A 12,958-nucleotide genomic window follows, 5' to 3' on the forward strand; every position below is an offset into this window, starting at 1 on the left:
GCCCTCCCGGTAAAAGTTAGAGATGCTACCTCAGTAGAAGCATTTAAGTCTCATCTTAAAACTCATTTGTATACTCTAGCCTTTAAATAGACTCCCTTTTTAGACCAGTTGATCTGCCGTTTCTTTTCTTTTATTTTCTACTCTGCTCCCAACCCGGGGTGGACCGCTAGCCTGTCCATCGGATGGGGACATCTCTACGCTGCTGACCCGTCTCCGCTCGGGATGGTTCCTGCTGGACTGGACTTTCGCTAATGTGTTGGACTTTCACAATATTATGTCAGACCCACTCGACATCCATTGCTTTCGGTCTCCCCTAGAGGGGGGGGGGGGGGGGGGGTTACCCACATATGCGGTCCTCTCCAAGGTTTCTCATAGTCATTCACATTGACGTCCCACTGGGGTGAGTTTTCCTTGCCCGTATGTGGGCTCTGTACCGAGGATGTCGTTGTGGCTTGTACAGCCCTTTGAGACACTTGTGATTTAGGGCTATATAAATAAACATTGATTGATTGATTGATTGATCTTCAAAAACGGCCATAATGTTTTGTATTCGACAAATACTTTTCATATTGCGTTGACAGACACACTGAAAAGGTGTGTTATTGTTTGTGCTATGGCACCTTCTTTTGGAAGAGTTTGCTCACTGCAAGTGCTGCGGGTTGGCAATGTACTTCCTGTTTCATGCCGGAAGTATATTCGTCCATAACGTTTCTGCTCGAAACTATTCTTCATTCATTACTCCAAGTTTGTCAGTTTTACAAAATAACTAGAATAATAGCTACTAAACCGTGCCATACATGATGTCTGTAGGAGTGTTTTCATGCATATTTGTGCGTGCTATCGTAACGTAATCAAGCTAGCGTCGTTAGCATTAGCAAATATGCTAACACGTTTACAAGAGTCTGTATTTGTATTAACTTACAATTGCATTCTTCTTGTATTGTTTCAGTTTCGTACATTCACCAAAACGTCACTGTGGAGTTATTGAGTCTGTTTAGCTGATTGGAGAGCTCGACTCCGCAGCTCACTCACTCACTCACTCACTCATCCCATGGCCTAGGAGGCCGTAGGGGTGTCATGGTGGATGCTTGGGCAGTCAGGGATCTCCAGCGCTCACGATCTTCTGCTGTTCGTAGCAGGGTTTGGAAGCTGCAGCCAGTCCATTCTTTGATGTTGTCCATCCAGACCTTTCTCTGCCTGCCTCGTCTCCGCTTCCCCTCTACTGTTCCCTGCAGGATGGTCTTTGACAGGGAGGTGTGCCTTGTGACTTGACCAAACCAGGTCAGCTTTCGACGTTTAACTGTTGAGAGTAGAAGGTTCCTGTTCGCCAGCATGGGTCGTAACTAAATGTCTAACATAATCATTTGTCCGGTGTTCACTGTATGATATATGTAGCATTCTTCTGTAACACTTGCTTTCAAAGGACTGTATCCTGCGCTCAGTGTCCGCTGTGAGCGTCCAGCTCTCACAACCATAGAGTAGGGTGGAAAGAACAAGTGACTTGTAGAGTCTGACCTTCACCTGGAAGCTGATGGTATTGCTTTTCCAGATACTGGTCAGTCTTGTCATGGCTGATGTTGCTATGCCGATTCTTGCTCTGATCTCTTTTGTGGAGCTGCCATCTTCACTCACAAAGGACCCGAGGTACTTAAAGTCCTTTACTTCCTCCAGGGTTTGTCCATTCAATGTGATGTTCGGTGATGGTAAGTGATTGTGACTGTTGACCAGCATCTTGCTCTTCTCTGCACTTATCTCCATTCCATACCATAAGCTCTCGCAGCCTCCTCCAGTCTGGTGGTCAGTTCCTGGAGTTCAGCCTCACTTTTTCCCATAAGGTCAATGTCATCCGCGAAGCGAAGGTTGGAGACGGGTCTTCCTCCGATGGTAACAGAGGTGTGGAATTCTTGGAGTGCTTTTTCCATGATGTTCTCCAGGAAGACATTAAATAGGACAGTGGAAAGGAGACAGCCTTGGCGGACACCAATAGATGTTTTAAAAGGTTCTCCTATGCTGTTGCTGATGAGAACTGCACTGCTTGAGTCTGTATAAAGTGTTTGGATGACCTGTATGAGATTATTGTCAAAGTTGTAATTTCTGAGAACCTGCCATAGTCCTTCATGCCAGACACGGTCAGAGGCTTTTTTAAAGTCAATGAAGTTGTGGTATAAGTTGTGCTGGTGGGTGCTGAAGGTGCTTCTCAATCAGTAGTCTGACGTTGAAGATCTGTTCGGTGGTGCTCCGTTTTGGTCTGAATCCAGCCTGTTCCTCGGAAAGGAATTCCTCTGCCTTGTTCCTCAGTCTGTTCAGGATTATCCGCAGCATTACTTTGCTAGCGTGACAGATGAGGCTGATGGTTCTGTAATTTTGGCACTGCCTTGAATTCCCTTTCTTAGGGAGAGGGATAATCAGAGATTGGGTCCATTTTTGGGGCCACTGCTTGGTTTCCCAAATCTTTTGGCAGATGTGTGTCAGTGCTATTATAATGCTTCGCCCCCCATGCTTCCAAAGCTCTGCTGGGACGTTATCGATGCCTGGTGATTTGCCGATTTTTAGGCTCTTTACTGCCTCCTCTACTTCAGCTTGCAGTATTGGTGCATCCTCGCATTCGCCACTGGGCTTCATGGCATTGGTTAGTATGGTGGGGTCTGGTGATATTGTATAGTTGTATAGTTCCTGGCAATACTCTGTCCACCGTTGGGTTATTTCTGCTTTCTCTGTTAGTAGAGATCCACGCTTGTCTTCTATTACTGTGGCTATAGGTTGTTGTGTCCTTGTCAGTTTCTTCAGCGTTGCGTAGGCTGCTTTACTGTTGCCCTGCCGTATCCCTGCATCTATGCTTTCACATTGTTCTGTGATCCACTTTTCTTTTGCTTCCCTCATAATCTTCCTGATGTTTCTGTTCACAGAGGTATGCTGCTTAGCTGCCTCTGGGTCATCCTTCTTTGTCTTTTTGAGGGCCCTTCTGAGGTCACATTGGTCTAGGATGTCATCAGTGATCCATGGTTTGTTTTTCTTCCTGTCCTTCCCTAGTAATTCAGTTGCTGATTCTATGATTGCTTTCTCCATGTTATCTGTCAGTGAGTCTATGTCTTGTACTAAGTTAAGTGTTGCAGCTAGTGGGTACATAACAATGACTTCTGTTTTGTTTGATCAGACGTTTTACTGTCGTGTTACAGGCACTGTTTGGAAACAATAAAGGTAATAAACATTTACAAAATGTATTGTACCGTAACATATCTGCGGCTTATGGTCCGGTGCGGCTAATATATGTAAACATAATTATTTATTCTAAAATTTGGTCGGTACGGTTTATGAACCAGTGCGCTCTATAGCCTGGAAATTACGATATTTAAACATTGTACATTTTCAAAAGATAAATACTGACAGTGTCGGGCGTGGTTTCATTTGCAATCTGGGAACACCTCCACAAACAAACAAGTAGGTTATAAATGTTACTGTGGCGCAATATTTACACCAAAATACATACCACAAAGAAGTATTTTATATGTGGATGAAAATCGTTGTAGGTCCCCTTTAAAAATCTGTTCTTCTCCGTGTGAAACAAGTTCCATAAAAGCATCCTGGGATAGGTTTTGTGTGGAATAATTTGACAGGCCAGCATAAAGAACAGACATCACTTTCGGATTAACTTGAACAGAAGTGGTGAGCAAGACCCTTATGTCCAACCCCATGGATCCGACTTTTTGGATGGATGGACACACATATCCATTTAAAAATCATGTATAAAGTATTTCGAGAAGAATGGAAGCTTCTAGCATAGTTACCACCCAATGTTTCATTCTACGTAATTAAAGGTCTCATACTGTATTAAAGCATTGTTCAACAATTTCAAATAAGTCTCAGCAGTGCCACCATAGTGTAGCAGCTAACGAATTGTGTTCGTCCATCCCTGTCTGCAACAGTGTGTGGATTCAAGCGGTGCTTTGGTCCACTTTTTGGAACTCTGCACTTACATACGGAATTACGCAACTTAATAGTAGGGGAGGACACAAAAGCAACTAAGGCATAGCTATGTGAGCTACAGTGCAAACATTACTGTCACATTTTAACGGGCTGTCATGGTTGGTTAGCTTATTCGCTGAAGAAAAACAAATTGATCAGATTCTCTGCTGCCACGTCTGTAGCTAACTGACAGATAGTTGGCAGAACTCCATACTTTATTTGAAGATGTGTAGGAAGGCTGCTGCAAAACTGTCCTGCATAAAGCGGGGGGCGGATGGATACCACGAACCACAATCCAGATAAAATATGCTTTGGTGTATGGAACTTGTCTCAGAGTACAAACATTTCATCCAGCCATTGTGTGCCTCGCAGTAAAGCCATTTTGTGCCTGATCGATTTTGTGCTGCTGTTACCTACTGAGGTACTTTGTTTGCTTTTTAAGTGTTTTTAGCCTTTTTTTTTACAGCAATATTGTAGTTTTCCTAACTCAATATGAGTCCAAAATAAGCAATGGACGAGTGATGTGTGGTTTCAAACATTTAGGAGGTATCCACAGCATTGTCGACACCGTTCCTCCCTGCTGCCCACCAAGAAGATAAACCGACTATGGAGGGCCAAATGGGACAAAACTAAATAGATATGTCATTCATTAATTAGATCGTTAAAAAAATCATGACATCGATAATTAATTACATTGGAAAATAATTAAATAATTGATTCAATTATGAAATTATGGATTCAATAATTAGTTAAATAACGTTGGTATGTTATGGTTAAATCATGAAATATTTGAATACAATTTTACATTAAATAAATAACTAACAACACAATGTATTTAATTCCAATTATAATCAATTAATGACACATTACAACTAATGGCCAACGTAATATTCGTTTAAAGACTTACTTATTTTTTTTTAGTCCCATTTGTCCCGCCATAACCAACAAGGTGAAATATATTATTTAAATATTTAATTATTGTAGTGATCTGGCTGTAAAAGTTAAGTTAGTTTTATGATTGTAAAAGTGAAAAAGTGTTTCACGGAGCTAGTGACACTACACTACTAGTTTGTAGTCGTCATTTTGGCTTAGTTATTAAATAGAAAGTTTATCCACCATCCCCTTGTTATAATGATTTGATATACAATACTGTATAACACTTTATATTGTGTACAAATTGTACAAACTATTACTAAAATATGGACTTTCATCGAGGTTGGAACCCTTTATATATGTTTACATTGTTTCTCATGGAAAAATGTTCTTCAATGTGCAACCTTTTCTATTTACAAACCCTGTTCAAGAACCAATTAAGTAAGTAAATCAAAGTTCCACTGTAGTATAATGTCCATCAGGGACTTTTTTCCTTCAGGGCGTCATCGAAAACCGGAACTTCAAAACCGACCGATTGGACCCCTTGTCTTTAAACAATGAAGCAAAAAATGATGAAGTGATACATTTGTGTCATCATGTTTGGTCATAAACAAGCTCTTGGAACACAGTACTGTTTAAACTATGTTAAAAAGGTAATTTTAGCATTATAGGGAAAACAGTTGTGAAAAGTGAGCATGAGCACAGTCCACCATGGTGTTTGTCATTAGCCCTTTATGTCATCACTTTGAACTGTGTTCAACATCTGCATTAAGGCTCCATCCAAATTCTACCCTTTAGCCCTTATCTTGGCATTCGTTAACTGGTCCATGGAGTGGCTCCATTTCACTTAACAGCCTGAGGTGCAAGAAACCATTGCCAAAATAAAAACATCACAGTAATTGTTGATTTTATAAGACATCAACACTATCACGTCAGGGATCAACCAACAGTCAATCGAATACTGAAAGTATCTTGACCTTTCATATGAATGAACCTGGTTGTGGCTGCATGGATGCATTCAAAGTGGAGATTGGTGTATTTTTATTGCATTAGTATTGCAATGGCTGCAGCTGCTTCAAGGACACATTGGGGCTTAAGTATCTCTATTTCTTTTTATGCAAACAAGTAATGATACCGCATCAATATGTTGTGCAACTAAGCCTGGTGAATACTAAAGAAAAACTTAACTCAGGTCCAAAGGCCAAAGTAAACCTGGGAGAAAGAGAAAGCTAATCAATGGTCATTCATCTGCATAATGTTTTCAATAAATTATATTCCACAACTGTTGTATAATCCTCAGGGATTGGTCATGCCATTTAGAAAAAACTCATTAACCGATCTAATTGATTGACAAATGTAGCTGTTTGATATGTAAACACGGGCTGCCTCAGGAGCTTGCCATCTGGAAAGTAAACAAAACTGATATAGATTTCTTGCAGGGCTGCCAAAGCAATGCTCTGAAGACCGTAACCCACAAATTGGAGTGCATAAATGTCCTGGAAAAAGTCAATCTGGTCTAGACCAAACCATTTTTAAATTACATTAAACCCACAGAAGAACACAACTTGTTTTAAATATCATTGCTTTTGACAATGAACATGTTTGTTGTTCTCAATGAAATTATGTTAAAACATATCCTGAGGGTTTATTATTGAAGTTGAAGTTTGGCACTAAGTTTTCATTTTCCTGTGCTGTATTAAATGCTTTTAATAATGTTCCTGCAACTCTGTCTATACAGTGATACCTCAGCCTACGAGCACATTGCGTTCCATGACCAAGCTCGCAACTTAAAATACTCGATATCTCAAAGCACATGCATCGGTACAATAGCAATAACTACAAACATCTACAGTGGATTTATGCAATAATGTATGTACATTCTATTGCTTTTACCTTGGTGGGCAGATTAATGGATGTCTCCTTTGCTGATTCTCCATCCAGTGTTTCAAAGTCTGCATATTATCCCCTTATTAAAAAGTTCCTTATTTTCATAGAGCTGCTGCGTGTTTCTCTATTGGCATTTGGCAACACTATTTCCGACTTCTTGATGGTCATTTCTGGGATGACAACACTAGTCATGATTGTCTGTTCACCAAAGTTATTGTTCAAAGATCCAGTTTGTTGAGTCAGAACCAGACACAAACAATGCAAACAGCTTCTGCAGGTTGTCAATACTTATATGGACACATGTGAAGAACAGCAAAAATAACAAAGACATAAACAAACAGCACCATAACAAATAAATAAAACAATTAAGATAAAAACAAACAACATGCAGACATGTTCTTTAAATGCTATACAAGCAATGGCACCAGTGTTTCCAAAGACTGAAGAAGAGCCTCTCTGGGCTTTGTGCAGGTTTAGTCAAGAGTGCATACAATGCTATTTGTAGAGTCCAATAGCCTACTCATACAAGTGTACATGAGGTTACGGAGGACAGCAGCACAGGTTGGTACAGCAACCTTGACAAACATTTGACTGGCACTAGTCCACCAGGGCAGTTTAAACAGAAAATAATTACTTATACTGTATGTGTCATTAATTAATCTTAAGTGGAATGAAATGTTTTTTATGTGTGTCCTTTATTTTTTTTATTGTAAAATTACATTTATGGTATAATTTATTATTTTATGATTTAATCATTTAACAATGTAATAAATTATTGATGTAATTATTTCCTCCTCAGCCTTCCCAGTTAGGTCTATTTAAGTGTACTGGAGAAGAGGCTACGCCGAATAGTTGAGCCTCGGATTTCGGAAGCGCAGTTTGGTTTTTGTCCTGGTCGTGGAACTGTGGACCAGCTCTATACTCTCGGCAGGATCCTCGAGGGTGCATGGGAGGTTGCCCACAGGTTGTCCTGTGGTGAGTGCTCACAAAGTATGGGGTATCAGACTGCCTGTATGTGGCGGTCCGCACCCTGTATGATCAGTATCAGTGCTTGGTTCGCATTGCCGGTAGTAAGTCGAACCCGTTTCCATTGAGGGTTGGACTCCGCCAGGGATGCCCTTTGTCACCAGTTCTGTTCATAGCTTTTATGGACATAATTTCTAGGCGTAGTCAGGGCGTTGAGGGGATCCGGTTTGGTGACTGCAGGATTAGGTCTCTGCTTTTAGCAGATGATGTTGTCCTGGTGGCTTCATCTGGCCAGGATCTTTAGCTTTTTACTGGATCGAGTGTGAAGCGACTGGGATGAGAATCAGCACCTCCAAGTCTGAGTCCATGGTTCTCGCCCGGAAAAGGGTGGAGTTCGTCTCCGGGTTGGAGAGGAGATCTTGCCCTAAGTATAGGAATTTAAATACCGCAGAGTCTTGTTCACCAAGAAGATGAAGGAGCTGAGCCGGAAGACAAAGGTCTAAATTTCCGCTCGATCTACGTTCCCCTCCTCACCTGTGGTCATGAGCTGTGGGTTATGACCGAAAGGACAAGATCACGGGTACAAGCGGCCGAAATGAGTTTCCTCCGTCGGGTGGCGGGGCTTAGAGATAGGGTGAGAAGCTTTGTCATTCGTGAGGAGCTCAGAATAATTCCGTTGCTCCTCCATATCGAGAGGAGCCAGATGAGGTGGTTCGGGCATCTGGTCAGGATGCCCCCGAATGCCTCCCTGGGGAGGTGTTTAGGGCACGTCTGACCGGTAAGAGGCCACAGGGAAGACCCAGGATACGTTGGGCAGAGACTATGTCTCCCAGCTGGCCTGGGAACGCCTCGGGATCCCCTGGGAGGAGCAGGACGAAGTGGCTGGGGAGAGGGAAGTCTTGGGTTTCCCTTCTTAGGCTGCTGCCCCCGCGACCCGATCTCAGATAAGTGGAAAAAGATGGATGATGGATGGAATTATTTCACAATTTAATTATTTATTTAATGATTTTAATAATTACTGACACATTTAAAGTCAATATTTAAAATGTTTTTCATTTGTCCGATTGGCCAGCGCTTCATGAATATACTTTGTTTATTTTAAGCATTAAATAATAAAATCAATAATTAATTACACTGTGACTTGATTAAATACATTACTGAATAACTAATAGAATCATGAAATTAGGAAACCTACAATTAAATTATTCAATAATTACATTTTACATTAAATAAATTAATGAAACATTTAAAAACACATTTATATTGTTATTTTATAATCATAATTAATCAATGACACTTGGGTAATGTATTTAAAGATGTATTTATTCATTTAATTTTGTCCCATCTGTCCCTCCATAATGTATGTCCAAGTTCTTTGATATGCTAATAGTGGCTTGAAGAGGGAAAACTCGCTGTTGTCTGTCCTTAAAGAAAGTACTTATTTTGTGATGTACATTATCTATATATTAGTTTTTTTATAATGAGATCCTGCATAATTTTTTGGGGGTCTACACATCCTCTTAGCTCCAGGGATCCGCGTTAGGTTTAACACAGCCCTCGTGGCACCCTTTGGAAAAATAAAGTGAGGAAATTATTTCCACCATTTGACGCAGTATGCCGTCAATGGGATTCCATCTGTTCGCCCTCCTGTAGCAAGAAGTAGTATGCTAACTAATGCACAGATGGACATAAAACACAAATATGCCAGTCCATTATTATTGTTTTAATATTGAGATGAGCTTTGCAACATAATTCCGAAGAGTTACACTATAATCAAATCCTAATTTCATTATGTATTTGCGGTCTCCGTCCTTGCTGAGGATTGTGTTATACTCAATGTTAATCTCATGTAATGTTGAATTCCACGAAGCTGATTGATGTTGACATTAAAAGACTGTGTAGTCATTCAACTGATTGGACAGTTTATAGGAGCTCCAGCAAGCAGACATCACCATGTTTACATACTAGAAATTAATTTGGATGCAATATTTTCCCATAATTATTTCCACATGTGTAAAAAAAGGTGCTGTATGTTATGTACAGTACAGTATAATTCAGTACATCCTGGCTACTTTGGATCTGAGTTTAATTTTCAGTGAACTTGTACATGTTCTGTTTTTGCATTGCACATTATTATGGTACTTATGGTTCAGCCACTCTTTTGGTGTATTTACGGTACCTCCCTGCATGCATTGCTATATGCACGGGCTCTGGTAGTCAGTCTATTATGTGAATGGTAGTGGCCAGTTTGTTATTGTGTTCCCTGAATTTAAACTCAGTAAAATATACCCATACAAAGAAGAAGGTTGTCGTCATTGACTTATCAAACTACATAAAACACATCTGGTATTTCAACAGCATTCTACTTTTTGGATCATCCAACACATTTTTTAAATAACAAAAACTCAAAGGTTATTTAATTTTATATGAACATATTTGGAATGCATGCCTTCTTCGTCCTACTCTGAGCAAATGTAAATCAATGCAGCTTTAACCTTGATATTGTTCATGGGTCTCGAAAAATATATACACATGCAGGGACGATGTGGAATTACTATTCATGTCACATATCAAACATCATTATTCAGGAAGGCAGAGATAAGAGGAAAGTGCTGCACTCTTAACCTTTTGTTATCCAGACAGACATGGTTGTCATCTCACCCCTGTTTCCAAAAAAATGTTTCAACACATATGGTGAATATTGTCTTGACCCTTTAAAGCAGGGGTGCTCCAAAACAAATCTTAAAGGTCTGCAAAAGGTGAGTCAAAAGTGCATTAATGATAGTCGGTCAAATGCGATTCCCGGGGAAAAAGTTCCACATTTCAGAAAAATAAAGTGGTAAACATTAAGAAATGCAATGGCTCAAAAAAGCTGTCTATTGTGTTGATTGGGTTTAAGATATAGGTATGCTGCTAAAGTTGCTGTTCCTTTAAAGCTACATATCCTATCCTAAAGGGGAACTGCACTTTTAGGGGAATTTTGCCCATCTTTCACAGTCATTATGAAAGACATGACGACGGATGTATTTTATTAAAATGCATTCTAACTCGTAAATAAATGGAAATAACAGTCTGCTTACAACAGAGCCAATAGGATGTCCTCTATTCGCCCATAAAACCCAATAAAAAACTATCCAAAAACCACCAACAATACTCAATTTACATTTTGTGACTTGAATTATAACCAAGTATTAGTGATATGGTTATTATAAGCGCTAACACACACAAACTACAAACTGTAAAAGGACGAGGATGTAATCAGACAAACTGGTACACTTTGACAGCCAATTTAGACCCGGAAATGGCGAAAAAGACACAAAAAGACGTTTGGTTCCAACCCACTTTTCTTTGCGAGGATTATGAGTCATTCTTCATCTAAATGGGAATATACAATTCTATCAGTCGGCATCCCAGTGACAGCAGACATTGTACAATAAGTGATGTTTTATTATGTTTGTTGGCTCTCATAAAGTCTGCAGTAAGTAATGATCAGCGACGTAGTTAAAAAAAAAGCAAATGTGGTCAAGCGTTTTTTAAATTAATGCACCGCGTCTGCTTAAAATGATCAAAATATGTAAATATTAAATGTAATTAAAAATGTGCCCGTCACTACATTACATATATGCTAATTTCATGTATATAAAACCTTAAGGGAGGTGTTTGGATGTTTTGTTTAAGGGCTTTATTGGCAGAATAGAGTGGCTCCCATAGGCTCCATTGTAAGCAGACTTTTGATCCCATTTATTTACTAGTTAGAATGCATGAAAAAAAAATACATCTGTCGTCATGTCTTTCTAAATGACTGTGAACAATAGGAAACATTCTAAAATAAGTGCCGTTCCCCTTTAAGCTCAAGTTTTTTCTATTGATGATCTAGATAAAGGTAATATAATGGTAATTATTATATATTCTAAATGTTTTTTTTAATATTGTAAAATAGAAGGTTTAGTGTTAATATATTCACACAATAAACTACAAATATAAATTACACAATTCACGCACCAAACATTGTATGTGACTTATCACTATTAGCATGGTCGCCCTTTACTGGTCAAATTTAGCACTACGTGTATTAAACGAGGTTTGATTGTGACTGTTAGACAAAAAACAACACAACCACATATACAAAAGAAATCCCAAAGTCAGCAATTTCAATACAATACAAACTAAATATAATATATTTAAATGATTTTTACTTACAACTGTTTGACCAAGTTCTGTGATTAAGCTTACACGCTGGGATTTCTACAATTGTTGCTGCTTGTCTGAATCAATATATCTGTCGCTTAAAAGGTCCGCCAGAAAACAATGACTCGAGCAGTTGCTCAGGGCAGAGCATTCATACTTTGTTGTCCAGTCGTTGTTAAAAGTACGATTTTTGCAATATATTTAGATTTTTTTTCCAGGATTGAATGACTGGACCGAATGTGGCCCGCCGGGCCACCAGTTGAATAACTTAGTCAATGCACTGTAATGGACAATAAAAATTAGTTGACAATTTTTTGGGGCCGAGGCGTCCTTTTACTGCTGTTTTTGATAGTGATGCGCAATACAACTGAATTTCTTTTGGATCCGATACCAAGTAAAATTCAGGCTGGTATTGGCGAGACTGTTCCAATACCAATAGTTTGTGCAAATAATCTTAATATGTCTGGTAAATGTAAAAAGTAGTGTATTTCAAGTGTTGCAGCTCTTAGGGAATCATCTTCAAACTATTGAAAATCACAGGCAGAAACAAATGATGGCATTACTCTCCACTGGACGCGTTATTATATTTAACTTTGTATGGCGTGTTTCTAAATAGCCTACAATAAAAATAAAATACATACACCTGCTGCTTTATCATACTGAGTGACTCATTTTAATTGCCAGTCATTTTCTTTAGTAAACAAATGACAGACTGAATCACTAATCACATTTCATTGTGCCGCTGTGCTTATGCATCACGTACTGACCTCGGCAAAAGAAAAAGTAGTACCCACCAATCGCGTTTAATTTAGACAAGAGCTCAATGATTTAGTTACTTTGCATTGTGTTCCTGTTAATGTTGTACATTATCTCAGATAAGTATCAATGGTATCGATATTTCGATATCAACATTTCAGTATCGATCCACACATCACTAGTTTTTGGTCTCCTGGTTGACAGAGAAGTAGCTGGCACAGCTACATTCCGCTTATGAGTTACTAATCATCACCTCCATGGCAGAAAATCAACATTTTTTCTTACAGGTAACATTATCACTGGAGGATGAGAAATAGCTAAATAT

The 12,958-nt window shown here is 39.2% G+C and overlaps 1 protein-coding gene across 1 annotated transcript in view; it reads right to left on the reverse strand.

Moving 5' to 3' along the window:
* alk (ALK receptor tyrosine kinase) overlaps positions 1–12,958 on the reverse strand; it is a 289,826-nt gene that overhangs the window by 162,843 nt on the left and 114,025 nt on the right. The gene's annotated exons all lie outside the window — the stretch shown is intronic.

This window comes from Entelurus aequoreus, linkage group LG03 (genome assembly GCF_033978785.1).
Source record: "Entelurus aequoreus isolate RoL-2023_Sb linkage group LG03, RoL_Eaeq_v1.1, whole genome shotgun sequence".
NCBI classification, from domain to species: domain Eukaryota; kingdom Metazoa; phylum Chordata; class Actinopteri; order Syngnathiformes; family Syngnathidae; genus Entelurus; species Entelurus aequoreus.